This window comes from Onthophagus taurus, chromosome 7 (assembly GCF_036711975.1).
Source record: "Onthophagus taurus isolate NC chromosome 7, IU_Otau_3.0, whole genome shotgun sequence".
Classification (NCBI taxonomy): Eukaryota; Metazoa; Arthropoda; class Insecta; order Coleoptera; family Scarabaeidae; genus Onthophagus; species Onthophagus taurus.
Genome location: NC_091972.1, coordinates 15,131,023 through 15,146,997, shown reverse-complemented (window position 1 = coordinate 15,146,997; position 15,975 = coordinate 15,131,023). Strand labels below are relative to the sequence as shown.

The following is a 15,975-nucleotide window of genomic DNA, read 5'->3' as shown; positions in this document are numbered from 1 at the left end:
TTTAACGAAAAAAAAAATCTAAAACTTTTCAACTTTTTCCCGAAATAACATCACAAAGCTCGTTTTAGTCAAATAAAACCGCTAACATTTCGTTTTAGTTTATTCAATATCAACCTAACACCTTTAAATAGGAACTTTTAGTTTCAATGGGGGCCAAAACTAAACTAAAACGTCTTCATTAAACACGACAATAAGATCTCTCTTTCTATTCTGAATGAATTGAATTCGAAATCTTTTTGTTGTAGCTTTTTTAAAATTTTTTTTTTTGGTTTTTCTATTGAGAACCTCAGCATGAAAAAGCTCCTCCGATCTTTACGTAAGCGACCAGAGTACCGAGGCTGATATTAATATCTGCGAACCAGCGGTCTTATCATCATCGTCCTGCTGACGCCCTCACGTTTATTAGAATACTTTGCCTTGGTAGGAGAGAGGGCAAACTAGAGAGACGAAAAGGATGCCATGAGGACGGCGGAGGAGAGAGCTTTAAAGCTCTTCGGTCGGCCACGTCGGATCGATCTGTCCTCTTTAGGTTTTTCACTATCGCCCGACTTTTAATTGAGTGAGAATAAAACGGTTTGGGGTGGATCACGTTTTAAAATAATAATAAAAATAATCTTAAAATGTTTCATTGGTATTTAATTGATTAAAACGACACACATTATTTTTTAAACTCTTTTTCCTTTGAAATGTTAAATTTCTGCTTACTTCGCTATGTATTGTATAAGCATACGAAAAAATTTAGCACTCAGCGTTAATTGACTAATTGCGCGATTAATGTTGATCCTTTCGTTTTTGTTGTTCGAGTGAAGTAATCAACGATAATGCGTAGAGTTTATATATTTAAATTTTCTTATGACATCATCGGAGTCTTAATGAGAAAGAGTTATCCAGAAAAAGAATTATATTGAAATGTTTGTTAGGTATCTTTTAAACAATTATTCTTCAACGTTGATTGTATTGCGCGCGTAATCCTTTCATTTTTTTTTGTTATTTTTTTTACAACGTTTGCAATAATCAAAGATAATAAAAGAATGGTTATGTTATAATTGCGGATATTACTCGGATTATATGATAACTTTTTTTGTTAATCATTTTGTCATTTGGATTGAATGAAACTAAGATTAGAAATTGAATCAAAGTTTCCGGCGTAATCTAAAAATTGCCGGACCTATTTTTAAACAATAATAATATTCATAAAAACTTCGTTCCAAGTCCAAAAATAATCAATTATTAAAATTGTTTTCTCAATTTATTCATGTTTGTTTTTAATTTTTTTTCATTGATTAATTTATATCAAAAAAAATGTGATGAAACGAGTCCTATTTGATTAACTGTACAGTTTTTCGTGTCGATTGAGTTTACGATCTATAAATAACAGATTCAACCCGTAATCTGTCATGTAGATATTTTCTATACCGGCGAAATTGCGCAGAAACAACAACAACGTGAGCTGGAATTATATCACACTCTTTGCGTAACAGCTCACAGGACGCGGCGAGCTTTCTCTTTAATAAATTAGCCGCAATACTACGTTTGCAGCGTTACAAGAATGTAAGCTGCTTAAAAAAATAAATAAAACCAACGAAAAATTATTATGGAAAAAAATTAACAGGTTTATATAAAACTTGTTAATTAGATAAGCGTTGCTCGCACCTTTCCAAGAAGAACAATTTAATAATCCTCTGATTTTGTTTTAATTTAATCCTTTAGCACTGAAAGCACACTAATGCAATAAATCCTTGGAGAACACACTTAGAAGAAATTCTCCTGATCCAAGAGCACGCACTTTAAACGAAACTTTTTTGGTAAATCCATTGAGTCTGTTTATCTACCCCGAAATTAAATTAATTTATTTTTTTAAAACACTTTTATAAGGAAAAATAATGCGAGTCAAATTTGAAGAATTTTTTAAACTCTCACTTTTAGGGGTAACTTATAATGTACGGGGTAAATTGCGGCAACGCCGGGTGATAAACAGAGAGCGCGGAGCTTTCGGGTTGTGCTCTCTCGGTCAGCTCTTCGTGAGAACTAAGCCCGACCACCATTGCATTGTAGAAAGTAGGCGCGAAGTTTCGTGCGCCCACGGTAGAGGCGCTGCGCTCGTATAAGTAACAGGACTTTTACACATGTAGTACTACTATATTCCACGGTATATTATACCGTACGTTATGGAATAGGCTCGATTACAATGTGCTTATTCCATCAGTTATAATTGTACTAATTGTAAGACTAAACAACTTTATATAACTTTATAAAATATGTTTCGTAATAATGAGTACTTTACTCCTAGAGGAGCTTTCTTATGAAAAATACTCACCTTAATAACTTAAAACCAATGATAGATTAAAATATTTTTATCCAACTTTAATAATTTATGCACAACTTTACGAAGAGCATATTTATTAGAGAACATGATTTCTCAATTACCTTATTATGTTTCAAACAAAAGTACAGTTGTTCGCCCGCAGAACATTAACAGTTTACGAACAATAACTGCTGTTAGATTTCTACATTATAGTTTATGAAAAAGTTTTGCTAATTAATGAGTATCAATAATATGTTATGAATAAAACTCCGATTTGGTCTCTGAACTTGCAAAAAATCTAGTCCGTTAGTCGTGCTATCAAGAAAATTGACTAACGCATTTCAAAACTGAAAAAAGCTTCGGAGTTAAAGTCAACAAAAACATTGATATAATTTCGATTTCCACACAATTAAAAGTTTTGCCCAGAAATTTTTCCTGGTTGATGAAATGATTGGATAACTAATATTATTGTTGAGTTAATTAATTAACCGAATGAAGAGTGATGGTCACATCTTTTAACTCGTTCGGCAAACTTATATGCGAATAGACACTTCTGTTCAGAAACCAGTTTATACCAGTTTGAACGATAAAACAGTCCACTTTACTAATAAACATTATAAATAAATATATGGTAACTTAGATTTTATTTTGCACACCCACTTTTTTTCAGGAACTGGTTTTAGACATACGCCTTGAAGATATGTCCTGACAAATAAGACCTTTACTTAGGATCTTACAATATTTGCATTGAGCTAAAATTCCTTTAGAGTAAAAAGGATAAATTTCCGGTGGTGACATAATAGACATTTGTTCAAGACGAGAGATATCATGAATTAAAATAACTGATCAATATTTGCAGTTGTTCACCCGCAGAACATTAACAGTTTACGAACAATGACCTCGGTAAATTTTCTACACGATCTTATAGTTTATGACAAATTTTTGTTAAAACTCCGATTTGATCTCTGAACTTGCAAAAAATCTAGTCTGTTAGTCATGCTATTAAGAAAATTGACTAACGCATTTCAAAACTGAAAAAAGGTTCATGGTTAAAGTCAGCAATCTTAATTGTGTGGAATCCGTTCTTCCACACAATTAAGATTTTTGCCCAGAAAATGTTTTTGGTTGATGAAATGATTTCAATGATAACTAATATTATTGCTGAGTTAATTAATTAACTAAATGAAGAGTTATGCTGTGGCTTAACACTGGCTGGAGTTACACCAGCATAATCTACTTTTCATAATTTTTGATCAATGATAGAAAGTAGTTTAAGAAACATAACGAATTCAGGTTGGTATTGTATTAAAAAGAGTTCTTTCAAATCTCAAGTAGTTTGTAGTTGTGTTCTAATCTTAGACCCATTACGAGTGCTGTAAAGGTAAGTCCACACCAAAGAAACACAGGGGAACATTTTGTTCCTGATTGCCGTAAACTGTTTAGGAAACAGAAACAATAACAAATTTATCGTAAACATTCTATCCACACCAAGAAAACTCATTTTAGTCGCTCATCACCGTATTGCTGCAACAAAAGGTTGAGGTTGGGACCAACCCAACCCAAGGGACTTGTTTTATACTGGTGGGGTATCGAAAGTCATATTAATCATCTTGAATCAGTACTAATTGATTGCTTAAAGCCAATTTTCGGCCAGAAATTTAGTTGAGGTTGGTATTCCAAAAAAAGGAGGAGTTCAATAATTGCGTCATTAGGAACTCCGCAAGACAGTCACTATTAGACTTGATTCCTCAACACTTAAAAACTGATTTTTCTTTGTAACGGGGCTAGATATATACATTGTTTAATTTGCGTTGACTATATCAACTGTATCTAGAGCAGCTTACGTAAACTTCGTCTTGCCAAAGATATTGGTTCTACAAACTGAGATTGCACGTTTAATTGGTGCGTGTAGTCGAAAATTCGGTATACATTGCATTGTAAATTGCGGTATATTTTGAAGCAAAAAAAAAGTATGAAGCATACAACACGTATTTAATTTGCTCTTAGTTTACCATAGAATTTCATGTTCTCAATTAGACTTCCAATTACATATTGAAATCCTAGTGTTAAATCCCTTATACATATTTCTACAATTATTAATTGTAGAAATATGACATATTTGGCAACTACGTCTACATCTAAGCAGTGATGCTTAGATAGCTTCTTGGAAATTTGGTACGAAAACTAAAAATTTGGTGACCACATTTTATATCAATTTGAATGATAAAATCTACTAAGTCCACTTTACTAACTAACATTATAAATAAATATATAGTAACTTGATTTATGTTGTTGTGGTCGATTCGAGATTTCATCCATAGTGGTGATCTCTGAGTCAAGAGGCTAGATTTTGGCGAAACATCTGCCCCTTTCTGAAGGGAACCAACAGAAAGAACGGATGAAATCTCGGATCGACCACAACAACATATACACTTCTCCATCCATGAAGCACTACGCATTACCATAACTTTGTTTATTTTACACACCAACTTTTTTTCTGAAACTGGATTTAGACATACCCCTTGAAGATATGTCCTGGCAAATATGAAGTACAATGTTTGTATTAAGCCAAAATTCTCTTAGGGTAAAAAGGATAAATTTAAATTAAAAACCGATTAATATTTACTATTGTGACATCAACTTTAGTCTTTAGAAGATTTGAAGCTAGTCTATTAAGTTTACTGACTTCGTTCTGAGTCAGATATTAACGTCTTGTTAATAAGGTGATATTAGTAAGGTAAATTTGTGGGATTCAAGAAAATATGCAACCAGAAGTAAATGTTGTTTTATTAGAGCCTGGTCAATCATGCCATAATCCACTAGATAAACACAAAAATAACTTTTTTATTGCATAACTAATTGTTTTAATGTCAGATTTTTATTAATAGCTGATTATTAAATAAATGTGACGTAATCCGTTATACAATTCTAATCTATCACTAGTGTTGTTACTCTTAGTTGGTGTCTTCGCATAAAACATATCCCGACTGTAATGACTGTTCTTATCATTGTTGCTAAAGTGATATCATGATGGGATAAGTTTACTTTCGTAACCACACAAGAAGTCGCCATCTATTTTTACTACTTCACAGAAACTTGTAATCATTGCGCAGACAATAAAATTTATGTTGCAACAAAAGAAGTATTTGCTATATATTTCAACTAGTTTAGTTATTCCATTGATAAATTTTATCGAAATTACAGCTAATTTGCATAAATCTGAAAAATCATCTTACTTAATAATTTGCCAAGAAATACCAGCCACTTGCAATGAATAACATTTTCATGTTTTGTACTTACCAAATTTTTATTTTCTAACCTAAATTAGTTTACTGAGCAGAAGTAGGTTTCGCTTGTACCTGTACATTACATATACTGTACAACTTCAACCCGCATTGGTCATTATATTTTCAGTTCTGTCTAGGTAATCAATGATAATCAGCTACCAACCTGGATAATTTTTATGATTCAAGTTTCCAAATCCGTCACTCATGGGTATTGACATAGACATAGGTGTATTGCGATGCATTCTTAGTCAGACAGTTTGTTGATGTCGGTTCCGGCAAACATAATGAAGTAGGTGACGATGACGATATTGATGAAGTGATTTTAGCTGGAGTAGATTTAGAGTTTAATAGTCCATTATTTTCGTTTAACACAGAATATTTAATTGTTTCTAAACTACAAGTGATAGTATACTGATTCAAGTGGATTTTCTTGAAGTTCCTTTCGTTTTAATAACTTGCTTTCTTTCTGAATGCAACCTTATTTTATTACACAGCAAGTTTTATTAAGGAAAGCGAAGGAAATTATTTATTAAGGAAATTAAATTTTTTGAAAGAATACAATTCAAGTGCTAAACTTACGGTTAATAAATGCTGATTTATATATGATATTATTTCAGCTTGACTAGTTTCGGCTCATATCAAGCCATCCTCAGGATCATTCAACTAGTTTAGTTAAAAATATAGTGGGGCCAAGAAGATTTAACAAAGATTTAAATAAACGCAGTTGTTGAAAATAAATTTAAAGAGAAGAAGTTAATGAACAGCGACACTACCTCTTTATCGTGAGGAAACGAGATGTTAGTAAATAAGGATTTAACATCCAGTGAAACCGAGACATAACCTTGAAGTAAAGTGAAACTTCTCATCTTCTTTACAAAGGTGAAAATGTCTTTGGTGTTCACCAAAAACTTGAAAACTAATAAGTTGGGGATCCAACAAAAGAGTAGACCTTAAAGGGCAACCTGTTTTATGAACTTTATCGCTGTTCTCTTTAAATTTATGACAATCAGCGTTTGTTTTATTTATTCTAGGCAACTGAAGCTGACCCTTACCATAAAAACTTTAGTGGTTTTAACAGCTTTGTTCAGTAAATATTGAATAGCATCTTTACGACTTTACTTACTCATAAAACTTGAAATGATATTTTTTGCAAAAATATCTTCTCATATTCTGTTCATCTTTAATTATATCTCAGAAAGTAATTGTGATATCATGATGATTTAAAAATCAATACACCAAAAACATTTTCTTCATTCCTATAAATCCAGGCGATAAGATTTTTAATTCAACTTTGCGGTAGTTGAGGTTGCGTTGATAAAAACGCAATTTAGAACTTCATATCTCAAGAACTAATTGTGGTATCATTATAAAATAATAACCGTTGAAAAAGTTATTTCGTATTTCCACAAATTTAAGTATTATGGTTTGTTTGTTTAGCCACATATAATAAGTTATGTTTTAAATAACGACCTTAAAAAATAATGTAATTGAGATATCAAGATAATTGAAAAACCATTTTATAGTAAATTTAATCCAGTTTCAATACACCGAAAATATTTTCTTCATTCCTATAAACTCAGGTGATAAGATTTTTAATTCAACTCTGCGGTTGTTGAGGTTAAATTGATAAAAAATGTAATTTAGAACATCCTATCTCAAGAACGAATTGAGATATCATTATGAAATAAAAACCGTTTTAAAGCAAATTTAATTAGTATTTGATGCAATCAAAATTATTTTTGCTTTTCCACAAATTTAGATATTGTGGCTTCTTTTAATGCATCTCTGCATATCGACTTATTGATATTACGTAATTGAGTAAAATCAAGATGGTGTAAAAACCATTTTATAGCAAATTTTATCCAGTTTCAACTAACAACAGTTTTTTTTGTTCCTATAAAGTGTGATGATATGATTTTTTTAATTTAACTCTGTGGTTAGTAGTGAGGTAAAGTTGATAAAAATGTAATTTAAAATATCGTATCTGAGCTATAAATTGAGATATAATCATAAAATAAAAACCGTTTTAAAGAAAAATTTAATTAATCTTAGATGTGTAGAAAATCATTTCGTTGTTTCTACAAATTTCGGTACTGATTTTGAATCAGATATTCAACATATATAACAAACTGGGGGACAATATTTTCGAACAACCGATTTCAACACTAGTTAGTCATCAGGAGCAACTAAAAAATATTAAAGTCTTAAGTATTAAATATTATTGTGTTTTATAAAACGGATTTGTAAAGCTTTCTTGTATTAATATTCGATTAAAGATGTATATTGATTGGATCATGAAACCATAAAAAATATTCCAACTCAGACTCACAAATTTAAAAGAAGAAAACCAGTACAATGCAGTAAATTCTTTTTTGTTTAGCCAAAGAAAAAAAAAGAGAAAAAAATCATTACGTAACGCGATATACTGTCTTGAAGTTGAACGATGCGGCGGTGGCGTCGGCGACGACGAGGAGCTCTTAAACGGAGGATGTTTCTTAAAGAGGGAAGGGGAGTTATGTAATACGAGTGCCATTGTCTTCCACAGCTCGATGCTCGATCCTTGCGCAGTTATGCAAGGAATGGTCTTTTTGTTAGTCGTTTGGGAAAGAAAACGCAACTGGATGATATCTTGTCAGTCACTTTTAAATGATGGAGCCGTCGTTTCATTGATAAACGAGGCTTTTTCCGTTAAGATACTCGCTTAGAAATTTAATGCATTCCTATTTAGGTAGATGTATCTTAAGGTTGCTAAGGTATACAGCATTTTAAATAAGAAAAATTGATACATAAAATATCTTATTGTCTTTTATCGTTTCTTTGATACATTCTTATGTACTTGAGAAACAAGTTGGTGTACTACAAATGATGTATAAAAAGTCTGTTAACATCACGTCGTTTCTTTTGTACCAAGTAAGAAACGTGAAGAAAGTTGAAATTCGTTCTGTACTACAGCTCTAATTGTATTTTTTGGTCGATTGTGTTGAAGTAGTCTCATTTTAGTAAAATTTATCATTTAGTAAGTTTAGATACAAAGTTTTGCAGAGTATTATACAAGTATTTAATGTCTTTTAAATAAAGCTACCTACATATAGCCAGTAGCCATAGCAGCTATAGCACATTAGGTTGTATAACGTACGAGCACATAAATCTCAAGATACGGCAAGCCTCCATTGTTCCATGAATCATTGCCTTCGCGGCTACTTGATCACTGTCACAAATATGCACAGTATAGTTTGTCGGATAAGGTTGCGCACGTTTAGATCAAATAAGACCCCGGGTTTTATTCCATATTTACGACAAGTCTTATCAAAAAAAAATCACCAACCTTTTTAATTCAATCTCAACAACGATAAATTTTACTTCACCTAACTTGCAAGTTCATCTTTCCTCTCCTTCTGTTTCAAGTTTAACTTGACGACCTTAGTCCGTTCTTGGAACATTGACGTCTTCGTCCCACAAATCCACTTTAGTGCCCCAATAAAACTTTTCTTGTGTACCCGCTACCAGTGAGTGGTGGTGGTGCAAACAAAGCCACTCGCAATTTCACGCCCTTGCCAGGGGGTATGGTTACTAGGTAGGTGAGTCTTTTACTTTTTGTGCAAAACGGAATCGACAAATTTACCGAAACGATTCGGACGTGTGCGGCTAGAGAGAAGTTTTTGTTTCCGTTATAATACGCATGTCTCAATTTGCAAACGTCGTGCGAGCGGAAAGAATCTTTTGTCTTTGGGTCGCGTGTCCAAGAAGCATTGCGAATGTCGCTGCAGGTAAAGTACCTTTTGACACGACGCGATTGATATGCTTCTGAACGTATTTTGACTTCTGCTTACAAGATTCTTTGTTAAAGTATTAACGAAAGATTTTGTTATAAATCCGTTTTTGATGTAATTTTACTGAATTTCTATACAAACTAAGTTTTGGTTTAAAATAAATAATTTAAATAACAATTTCCTTTATGTTATAACTTATATAAATTTTTCTACACTTTACGTTATCTTTTCATCGGGAATAAAGATTAATTCTTGAAACGAAAGTCATTCAACGAGAATACTGTTATAAGCCCGTTACGTAATACGGCGAACTTAACGCGTTTAATTCGTCACGTTATCGAGATATGTACATTTTAATTGGGTTTGGTTAATAATACACTTTGCCTTGGGGTGTAAAAGGAAATTTGAGGAATATAATATTATTTAATGGGAGAAAGTCCTACGTAATTATTTAGATCTATGTAAATTTATCTTGTATACTAAATATAGAGATAAACTTTTTTAGATAAAATAAAACTATTTAATTTTTTCTTCAATTAAACACTACATAATCAATTTAGAATATATATTTTTTAGGCGGTGAATTAAAAAAGCTTTCGAACAAGACATTAGCCTAATACTCAGGTTACCGTCCTCGCTCTTCGGTTTAATGACCTGCAGAGATACTTCAATTCGTAGGAACCGTTTCGCTTCCGAAGTCGCTATAGCACAAAAAAAATACTGTTACGTTTTAATTGCCGGTCAGGAACCGCACACGCGCTGACGCCGAGCTTTTTAAATGTCCGCCGCCACTAGTACCGTAGAGCTTTCGTCATTCAACCCATTGTTCCCGCTTCGAAAGCTCAGTTACAAAGACTACCTCTATTTAATCGCTAATTGCCACCGGTCAGCAAATGGTTAGCGCATTTAACTCCCGGTATTCTTCGGTTTGTAAGTGTTTATATTGATGGCGTTACGCCTAACGATTTTACACGATTGCGTCGTTAAGTCTTATTTCGTTTTATGTATATCCAAGTTTAATTGATACTTTACGTTATCAATTACGCTAATTACGACGTGAACATTTTTTATGTTTGAATCGTTTCAAGCCATACGCCGATTTGTTGTAATATCAAAATTTTAATTTAAATTGAATACGCACATGTTGTGCTTCTTATATTTGATACCCGAACAACTTTAATTAATCGAGTTACGAGTACACGGGAATAATTTGAAACACAATAAACTCAATTTGCAATTCGGAATTTCAATTAGTCTTCCTATTGATATAAACAATAAAAAAAAACATAATGGTATGGTAAATTTAATAAAATTAGTTAAATTAAAGGAAATTTTTTAATTATCAATAAATATGGCACTAAATGAAAATGTTTTATCATGTTAAATATCATTCTTATACGTAATTATGAAAAAATCTTGTTGGTGTCTAAGATAGAAAGTTAAGGGACAGGCAAATTAATATAAACAACAATGATTTTTAACAACACTCTTAGTATATGATGGAATGTTGTTGTATAAAAACTCTTGGTGTTGTTGAATGACAACGAATAGACACGTTTCATAAAATAAATCTTCATTTATTGGTAAATTTAGAAGAGAAAATTCTAATTTATTTAAGGATAAATCAGCTCTCGGAGCACTTACTGCTAATAAATTCAATTTTAGACTAACTTGGGTACGCCATCAAAACCTAGCGAAACCGCCAAACAATAATAAAGTTACGTTAACATGAGTACCGACTTAATTAGGAATTTATTTAGTGACTTTGTGTACTCGATCGTATACTAAAACAAAAGTTAAATTAAAAAAAAAAATAGGAAAATATATAAACACAAAAGCTATAACCTAAATAATGAATACTAAAATATTGGATTAAAGAACAAAAGGACGTGGAAATGTTGTTAATATTAACAAAGCTAAAGGAATAAAGAGATTGAATGCCGAAACAAAATTTGTGTTATATTCAGACTACTTTCTAGTCATCTCCGAGGTATAACGAAGAGCGAAGTGTGGTTGCACTCCAAGCGTAAAGATTCACTGCCCAAAATTTTGTTAAAAAGTATTTAAGTAAGTGTAAGTTATTATTTCTGCCATTTGCTATTTCTGTAGAAAACTAGTAATTCTTCATTTTCTGTAAATTTAGAGTTGGGATAGTACTTCTGATCAATTCAATTTGAACTGCACCGTATCCTTCATCATCTATAGTAGCAATTATGGAAAGAAAATTATTTCTGCTTGTCTTAAATCTGTAGAAAATCAAATATTTTTGATTTCCTGTAAATTTAGAGCTTTTCATCGTCTATAGTAACAATTAAGGAAAGAAAATTTTATCTGTCATGTCTTACTTCTGTAGAAAACCAGAAATTCTTGATACTCAGGAAAGTTACAGCTGAACAGCATTTCTGATCACTTTAATTTGAAGTGTACAGTACTCCTTACCATCTATAGTAGCAAATATGCAAAGATAATTATTTCTGTCATGTCTTACTTGTGTGAAAAACCAGAAATTCTTGATTTTCATCAAATTTATAGATGAAAAGTATTTCTGATCAATTTAATTTAAAGTGTAAAGTATTCCTAGTCATCTATACTAGCAAATATGGAAAGAAAATTGTTTCTTTCATACCTTACTTCTGTAGAAAATCAGAAATTCTTGATTTTCAGTAAATTTACAGCTGGACAGTAGTTTTGATGAATTTAAGTTGAAATGTAAAGTATTCCTTATCATCTATAGTAACAAATATGGAACGAAAATTGTTTATGTCATGTCTTACTTCTATTGAAAATCAAACATTCTTGATTTTCTGTAAATTTAGAGCTGAATAGTATTTCTGATCAATTTAATTTGAAGTACACAGTATTCCTCATCATCTATCTAATATCGTACATAATCTACACATAATCTAATCGTATTAGCAAATATGAAAAGAAAATTATTTCTGTCATTTTTAGAAAAGACCATCTTTATTCCTAGTATATTTACCGCTCCTTTTGCTAGGTTTCTTACTTTTTTAGCCTTACTTGTACTTACGTGTTTGTAAATGACACGACCAATTATGTAATTATTCTTTTCATATATACGCTTTTGTCTATGTCCAATTGCCTAACGTTTTCAATACTAATTCAGCGTAGTAAGCAACCCTTCTGTCTAGAAACAGAAGCCGTGAAACTTCTATTTACTTCGTTTCAGCTGCAGATTAAAAATCTTCTTGCTTGGATTTCACCATCGTTTCCGTGACATTATATATTATATGATAGGAGGAATTGTTTCATTCTCCTTATGCTGAAAATTATTTCTCATATTTCCTTAGAAACTCCTATTCTTCAGAAACGAAGTTTAGCAGGTCAATAGATTTATTGGTGCCACTGTATAACTGCTAAAGAACATAAGAAGGAAGCCAGAACCCAAAACACCATTGAGAAGGACACTCAACAAAACAAAACTTTATGCGGCACTGAACCATGTCTAAGAATTTTATTTTTAGAGTGAGAACGTTCTAAATTTTTAAGGAAAAATGTAAACTTAATATTTGACATTTTAATCTATTATTCTGTCCAAAAACTAGTGTCTGAAGATGACTACTACCCGAAACTAGTAAGACTCAAGTTTATTATCTAATGAAACACCAGTTTAAAAGTACAAAAAACATTTTATATGATTTCTCCTAAATATTAAAAAACTGGTGGAATGGATTTCGAATATAATTCTTTACATATCTAAGAAGTCTGTATTATATGTTGTGTTATATGTATTTACGTTCGATATTACAGTGGAAGAGATTAGATAGTTAAGTTATTAGTTAGTTTAGATAGTTAATCGACGTACTAAATCCACGAAAAACGACAGGAATAGACAGCGTTCAAAATAAGGCACTGAGGATGAAATTGTAAAATAATTTTTCTTAAGCGTCTTACATTATTGTAAGCAAAACTTATGTGATAGAAAAAATCAATGTTATATGATATTATATGCTATATAAATACCTACATAATTCGGAAATTGTAATTTTTTTGATAACATAAATTTATTGATTGTTAACTTGATAATGTTAAAGCTGATAGTTTTGATTCTAACCCATCTTTTTCGAATTCGTTTCTTTGAAATGTAACTTATAAATTGTTTTTTGTATTTAGTTATACTTAATAGGTAATTCGAGTAACACAATTATTTTAAGAAACTCCATCTATGTGACTTAAATATTTTCATAATACTTTTATATCATCTTTTTCATAATTTTATTATCTTCAACAACAACGGGTGTAGTTCTTTTATATTGACATCACTTACATTAGATACGCACTGCAGGCAATGGTCTTTGACATCGATAAAAAATCCACAAATGGTAGGAAATGTTCAATTGACTTGTAAATGAATCATTAAAAATGTTTAAGTAATTTTTGAAATTATTAAATTAAAATTTAAAAATCACGAATACAATTAAAAACACTTACAAATTCTAAGAAGAAATTGGAATTTCGTTGAATATTGGTATTTACACAGACATTAGTCCAATTATAAACGAATATTGCTTTTTGCAATAATCCTAATAAAACAACTACAATCAAAATTAAAAGAGGTACTGGAACAATTAATCAATTTAGCTATATAAAATCAGTACAATTAGAAAGTTGATTTGGCGTGTAATTCATAAAATTCCTTTAAAAGTATCATATTATTAGTTTACCACAAAATTTTCAATTAATTTATTAATTAAAATTGCAATTATTTTATTTTTGAGAGTTTCGTTTTTAAAATAGGCAGCTTTTTAAGAGCGAAATCAGCATAAAATATCAACAGATTTAAAACGCCTACTTACAAACTGCTTTTCTTTTGTGGTGGTTTTAAAAAGCTTCTGAGTATATGCTATCAAGACTATAACGTATTACAAATATAAAAACATTATTCCCTATAAAGTTTAAGATGCTACTCGAAACAATCACAAGAATTTGAGTAAAAACTATTTGTTGCAAAGATGATGGATACGTGCAGAATATAAATAAAGAGTTGTTGATGGGATAACAAACAGTAGTTAGAGATATTCATAGTATTGATCTTTATGATGCAGACATCTTTGATAACAGGATCTTATTACACTTGTATTTTTACCAACATACACATTTTTATAAAAAAATAAGTTTTTATGGTGTATTTTAACCAATTTATCGACTAACCTCATTTTTTATAGACGTCTATGATTCATATGATTCCTTATCGGTAACAAGGACTTTTATTGATAGCTTCAACCTCAAAGAATATAACATTTTTTTGATACAAATCAAAAAGTATAACCAACGTTTTCATTCAAACGTTCTATTCAATTTTATGATTTTAAAATTTATTTCTTTTATTTTATTTCTTTTTTAAGCTCGATGACATAAAAGCAGTAGTTCGAACTGATGGATAGATGTTCGATTGGGTTGGTAAAGCACGTTTAAATTGTATATTACCATTAACCCAGTCGGGCTTGGCCGTTGTCGGGCCAAGAAATTAGCGAACGAAATCGACGTGCTAACATAAATTGCTATTATTTACGGTAATGTGCCTGGACCGTGATTGTTTACGGTTCAGTTTATCAGCACACAGCGTACACACGCTAAATGACAAGAAGGGAATTAAAATGACTAATGCCTAGTCGAGCAAATAGAAATCGACGGGAAGTTTTGGGCCCCGCGGTCGTTGCAAGAATCAGCTTTTCGCTCAATACGTGTACGACTAAATTGCGTAACTAGACGGCGTCGTCGGCTTGCCTTCTTATATGGTGTTAATTTTACGGTCTTAATTTAGCGGGGACTGGAGCTATCTCGGTCGTTACCTAATAGTACGACCAATTTATCAACTGTTAACTACAAGACGAGCACGAATTCGATTCCATTTAATACATTTTTCACCATACCGGATACGGTTAACAGTTATTTCAACGGTATCACATCCAAATTTTATTTTTATTATAAAAAAATACTTAATAATATAAAGTCGTAAATCCTGGCAGGAAACATATTAAACCATGTTAAATCATTTCAAACTATTTTTACCACATCAAATCTGCAAAAATCAATTTAAAACTTTTAGACTCGTTTTTGAACCGACCGATGTCTGCAAACAGTAGGAGGGATAGGCATTAGATCCGGTGAGAGTCTTATAAGAATCTTCAAAAAAAGAATGATCAATAAAATAGAGGAAACCATCTGGTGCAGATAACTGTAAATTGGGGAGGCCAAAATCTACCTGTCGAGGCGTGTTTACAATCTGTCGTTCTTTTTTACGCTACATCTAACAAGACTCGAAGAGATTTTAGGTTCTATACATACTCTATCCCTTTGATTAATAACTCTTTAGGTGGTTTTAGGGGTAACCGGAGCGCAAAACCCCTTTAGGCTAAGTGTTTGGTAAACCTGGCGTCGTAAAACTTTATAACTGTGCGGTGAAGGACTGCGTGGAGGCATTTCACCGGAAGGTATATTCTCTCTCCTATTGTTACTTACCAGGCATCCACAACTATCTATGGTTTTATTGCTCACCTCGCCTTACAATCTGTCATCTTTTGGGTGGGATTGTTATAAAGCGGTGCCACCGTTTTATGATGATGAATTCGTCATAAATATTTTCTTCTTG

The 15,975-nt window shown here is 31.6% G+C and overlaps 1 protein-coding gene across 4 annotated transcripts in view; it reads right to left on the bottom strand.

The window, feature by feature from the left end:
* LOC111425506 (Hormone receptor 3) overlaps nucleotides 1–15,975 on the bottom strand; it is a 175,280-nt gene that overhangs the window by 59,975 nt on the left and 99,330 nt on the right. The window contains exon 1 of one of the 4 annotated variants that reach the window (XM_023059613.2): nucleotides 1,654–2,030. The exons of the other annotated variants lie outside the window; for them this stretch is intronic. The gene's annotated coding sequence lies outside the window, so the exon portion shown is untranslated. Of the gene's footprint in view, nucleotides 1–1,653; nucleotides 2,031–15,975 lie in introns of those variants that run through there. 4 annotated transcript variants of the gene reach the window in all.